The following is a 6,000-nucleotide window of genomic DNA, read 5'->3' as shown; positions in this document are numbered from 1 at the left end:
CTAGAAATAATTTAGGATATAAACAACAGTAAAAACATACCACAAAATAAGCATTCTACCAAAACTTAAGACAAAAACGAAAAATATAAGCAAACGAGCAACACACATCAACGTATTATCAATAATCACCCTTCACCAAAAAATAATGGTCTTATTGCAACCAAATTACAGCTCTAAACTGCAGCATTGGGCAATTTTAGAATTTAAATTGTACCGCTACTCGGCATTGACTATGGAATATAAAAGCAAAGTTGATTTCGTCAATTTAATGTTACATTAATAAATTCCTAAGATCAAGATAAATATCGTTATTAATCCAAAGATATAGGCCTCTAGTCCTCTAGTCATATTTTCTATTTTAGATATGGATTTGTCACCATCCAAACTAGGTTTGTCCTCACCCGGTCTAAATCTTACACCTATCTAGATCAGGAATATTCCAAAAATATGTTAAGAGTACTCCCTTCATAATTTCATCCACCGTTGAATGTATCATATTGAGATTTCAGGTCTACTATTAAATTATTCTTTTCAAATGAAAGTCGTGTTTCAGTAATTCATTTCACTTGTATTTTATTGTTAATCAAACTGACTTCTCACGCCAGTTATTATATTGCGTCCAATTAACATTCCTATGTAATTAATTTGTCATACGTATTCCGCGCCTACTAGTGCTCCTAGCATATTAATCCCATTCTTATACAGCAATATCGATAACTTATAGAAATTCTCTCTCATAAGCACACACAACTTTGATATGGCAAAACTCAATGCCAATTATCCAATTTTAGTGATTTTCACTTTGTTGATCGCCACAAAAATTAGTGCCAGCGATGAGCTACGGCTCGACAACATCTGCCTTCACAATCAAAATTTGGTCAAAATTAAATTCTACGCCCATGACGTGACAGGCGGTCCGAACTCGACCGTGCAGGAGGTCGCACGCCCCGCGGTCTCCACGGACGACCCATTATCGTTCGGGAAGATCCTTGTCCTGGATGATGTGATCACTGCAGGGCCAGGGCTCTGACTCGAAGGAGCTGGGGAAGTTTCAAGGCATGATAACCTCGGCCGATATGAAGGTGACAGCGATGGCGATGAGCCTCAATGTTGTCTTCACATCGGGGGAGTATAAGGGGAGCACCATCAGCATTGCTGGCCGGAATCAGATTTTGGACCGGGAGCGCCACATAGCCGTGGTTGGGGGAACCGGCGTGTTCCGGTTCACACGTGGCTACGCCGTTGTCAGCACTTATTCAAGCCGAGTTGAGGATTCGGTGCTCTATTTTGTTGGAGAATTAACCATTTACACCACCTTTTGCCCTGTCCCTATGTGATGTGATGAAAATGTGAATTGTGATCAAGAATAAATAGTGTTTTGGAATATATTTCGATGTTGTGTGCTATACATACGTCAGTTAAGGACGTTAATTGGTGTTTCTAAAATATACTCCACTATATCATCTACACTCTCTATCTTGATGTCTCAACTAATAGTAAAGACCGAAACGAAAATGTCTTAGAAAAATAAAAGGAAAATGGAGTAGTGGACAATTGTATCTTCAATATAAGAATGTACACTTTTCTTTATGTCTATAATTTTGGCTATTTTTAAAAATTTTCCAATTCATGTAACGGTGTCTCTAATTTTGTTTCCTCAAACGATAGTAGTACTAGGTTTGTTGTAGCGTGTAGTTTCTTACTTGTTTTTTTATTTATATAGATTAATTGTTATTGTGTTTTACCAAAAAACCATCTAGAACGGGTCTCCGGATTGGAATTCGATTTCTTTTAATAAATATCCTTTTCATGCCCATTAATAATACTCCTATTGCAGTCCTCGCCATCTGTTCAAATGTCATTAAAGCATTAAAAATTGTTTGACTATATACATAACTAAAGAAATTTTGAAGAACATACACAAGATAAAACAAAAAATCAATATTCTACCCCATAGCCTACTTAAAGAATTTTCATTCACGTAAATTCTGCAAGAGCACGACTATATTAAGCAAGCTAGTAAAGATCCGAAAAGCAACTTTTTAAGTAATAATTTATCTACGACTATATCCTAATCAAAATTTCTTAATTGTGATCATCATTCCGTAAGTAAATAAGTATTCAACATTTCAACCTTTCGATAAACACGGGCGAATGGGCGATCATTAATTAATTGGTTACCATGCCGTAATTTAAACTTCTTAATTATAAGTGATCATTATAAACTCTAGCTATGGATTATATATTTTTTGGCATTTTAAAATGTTTAGTTAGCTTGTAAATACGAATGACAACCTTTAGTTAAACACAATCAAGAATAATATTTTTTTACTTTGTATTATAAATATAATATTTAGTAGTAAGTGGAGTAATATATATTAAAAAACTTGATATATGATTTATTTGGGATGTAAATATGTACTCCCTCCGTACCAAGGTAATTGAGGCATTTTTTTGGGTACGGTATTTAAGAAATTGATGTGTTATAAGTTAAAGTGAACAGAATAAAGTAAAAAAGATGAAGATAGAAGAAAGTACGAGAGAGGATACAGTTTTTGCCAAAAAATGGAAATAACTCAACTATCTTGGAATAACCCATAAGATGAAAAGGGTATAAAATACCATTATTTGTTGAGGACATTTTAGTAAAAGCAAAAAATGTTTAAAAGTACATTAAATATAAATTATATAGTCTAGAGACTTCCCATAATATTATATTTTATTCAAAAACTACAGTATTATTGGGGGCTATTTATATAATTCTTCTGTATAAATACATTAGTTATTGAAGTAGATTACAATATGAAAAGTCTCTTACGATAACTGCTACACCATATATTGACGAAAACAAACATGCCAGATGAAATTTACTGATTTTGTCTTTCTATTCCATAGTCAAATTATGTAAAATTCAATACAATAATTTGATTATCACATGACACTTAGTTCATATATCCTGTAGTCTTAAGGCCCCTTAGTTTGAAAGAAATTTCCATAATCTCAATCAACATCAATTGGAAGTCAAGAGAACATTATAGAAAAAGAAACAAGGAAATTAAACGAAGAAAACATATTGACTAATATATATAACTAGAATTAGATTTCTCAAAATCAAAATTAAACTATCCGTTGTCCATTAAATATCTCATATTGTCATTTCAGAATATCCATCATTCAATATCTCATTTCACTTTTATTAATTTTAATAAATTAACTTCCTATTCACCTAAAATTTTAGGAGTATTATATAAAAGTAAGATTTAATTTTATTATTTTTTTAATTCATTTTTTTACATTTCTTGTGCAAATCAAAGTCAAAAAATTTATTCACGTGAATAGAGAATACTAAGTCAACAATATATTTAATCGAAAATAAATATAATAACCAATTAATTATATAAAACCAAATTAAAATTACTCAAATTATTGATACTTGCGTAATCAGCAATTTCATCAACTCACTATATAAACCCATCCAAAATTCCTAACCACACAATTATTATTATAAATTTCCCCAAAATATTTAACCCCTACATTTACATTTTCATATGGCGAGCTTTAATATTTATGCAGTTTTGATTGTTCTTTATTTGTTTAGTGCGACGCAAACAAATGGTCGGAAAATAGGTGATGAATTAGATGAACTCGAGCTCAATTATTTATGCCTCAAAAATGAAAAGGTTGCTAAAATTCATTTATACGCTCAAGACGTAATGGGCGGCCCAAATGCAACCGTTCACGAGGTCGCACGCGCCGCCGTCTCCCCGGACGCGCTTCTTTCCTTGGGGAAAGTTTGTCATCGACGACGTGATCACCGCCGGGCCCAGCGCCGACACAGAGGCGTTGGGCAAGGCGCAGGGCATCATGACCTCCGCCAACGTGGCGAATGTAAAGATGGCGATGAGCTACAACGTCGTCTTCACGTCGGGGGAGTACAACGGGAGCAGCCTCAGCGTCGCTGGCCGGAACGAGGTGGCGGAAGAGCGGCGCCGGCTGGCCGTCGTTGGGGGTACGGGGGTTTTCCGGTTCGCGCGAGGCTACGCAGTCCTCGGCACTTACTCGACCGCCGTCGGGAAGGATTCGAGCCTCTATACCGTTATGGAATACACAATCTACTCCACCTTTTGTCCCTAAATCTTATGTACAGTATCTATTTTGGAGCTCGAGAGGTTCTGTTTCATGATTCATTTGTATTCCCTTTTCAATAAGATTGATTACTACTATTAATGCTCCCTTTCGTCCCATATGAATATGCACTCTTTCCTTTTTAGTCCGTCCCACAAGAATATGCGCTTTTCAATTTTAGAATTTCTTTTCTATTTAAGAGGTGAGACTCATTCTCCACTTATAACACTTTAATTACTTTTCCTCTCTATCTCTTTCTTACTTTACTATTTTTCCATTAAAACCCGTGCCGAACCCAAAGTCCATATTTTTTTTTGGACGGAGAGAGTATTAAACTCAGGTATAGAATTGAGTAAAATTATAATGATCAGGACAAATTGTCACGTACGTGATAATTTCAGTCAATCATAATTATAGAAATAAAATTTCTTCTTTCATTTATCTATGTTTCTACAATGGTAATCGGCTGCACATACTGAATTTTTTATTATGTAGAGTTGCCTTTATTTCTTCTTTCATTTATCTATGTTTCTACAATGGTAATCGGCTGCACATACTGAATTTTTTATTATGTAGAGTTGCCTTCTTATATTTAATTTAAATAAGCTAATAAACGCTGGTCAACCGTCGGGAGCTGATTGCTCATATGCAATTCAGACCATGTATTCTTTTAGGTAAGACGTGGAGATGGAGTTGTTGAAATTTCATATCCTCCTCATGATGACGTCATCACCTCTCAGTCTCATGACTTTGGTGTATTAATTAATGGACTTATTATGGTCTCAGTTTAGAATCTTTGATTTATTTATGGGCTTGTTTAGAAGTTGGGCTTAAGAAATTTATTAGGCTGAAAAGTATTGGGCTATAATTTCGTCTGATTTAATTTTTTTATTGTTGTTCGTTTTCGGATTATTTGTATTCGTATAACTCTAGTGTATGAATCTGTCTAAATCTGAACCTTAGTTCGATCGATTAATGAATATACGGTTTATAAGGACATCCACAATGGATGCCCTAGTGGAAGCCCTAGTGAGAGCCCTAGTGGTTGCTACGTCAGTATGCCCTATCTTTCTGCAATGGTGGAGCCCTAGTGCATGCCCTATCTCTTATCCACTTTTCATTTCAATTTTAAATTATTATTTTTTTAATTTGTTTTTAATTACTATAAATTATCAAAATATATTATTTCAAACACCACAAATGCAAAAAAAAAAAAAAAAAAAACTACATTACTTAATAGAAAAGTGGAACTACATCATACTTAGATTAAAAAAAAAAACTACATTAAAACTAAAATACTAAAAAAAAGAAAAAACCAAACTAGTCATCTAAATTCAACCTCTGCGCCAAATTCTTGATCATATTCTTAGTCCTCTGTGGATATTATTCGGGCTCGGGTATTGACTCGGATCCATTGTTGGAAGTGTGGATATTGAGAGAATATAGAAGAGAAAGTGAAAGGTTTGGTGTGTGAAAAGTGAAGAAAATGGAGTATTTATAGTGGTTTAAATTAGGGTTAAATAATTTAAAAAAAAAAAATATGGCTCGGGCTCGGGCTCGGGCGCGGCTCTGCAATGGGCGCCCGAGCTCACGCCCGATCGGTCGGGCTCGGGATCGGGCGCGACCGAGGGCTGCAATGGATGCCCGACCGCGCCCGAGCCCGATCTCGGCCGATCGGGCGCACGATCGGGCATCCATTGTGGATGCTCTAAGATGCATTTCATTTGAAGGAGATAATAGCCTAAAAAGTGTGAGCTTGTTATAAATGTTAAAGGAGAAAATATGATCCGTCTATTTTCGCTTTCATTTCTTGTAACCACAATAATGATGGTTTACTAGTGCCTGGATTAATGTCATGATCTTTTCATATTTAAT

The 6,000-nt window shown here is 35.0% G+C and overlaps 2 pseudogenes; both read left to right on the top strand.

The window, feature by feature from the left end:
* Positions 1-720: 720 nt before the first annotated feature.
* On the top strand, positions 721-1,363 carry LOC148926807 (dirigent protein 1 pseudogene; annotated as a pseudogene).
* Positions 1,364-3,526: 2,163 nt separating this feature from the next.
* LOC125189381 (dirigent protein 1-like) lies at positions 3,527-4,258 on the top strand (annotated as a pseudogene).
* The last annotated feature ends 1,742 nt before the right edge of the window (positions 4,259-6,000 follow it).

Source organism: Salvia hispanica, chromosome 5 (genome assembly GCF_029641045.1).
Source record: "Salvia hispanica isolate PSC_SH4W2 chromosome 5, Shi_PSC_v1, whole genome shotgun sequence".
Taxonomy (NCBI): domain Eukaryota; kingdom Viridiplantae; phylum Streptophyta; class Magnoliopsida; order Lamiales; family Lamiaceae; genus Salvia; species Salvia hispanica.
Note: the sequence above shows the minus strand (reverse complement) of the source record. Positions and strands in the feature narration are given on the sequence as shown.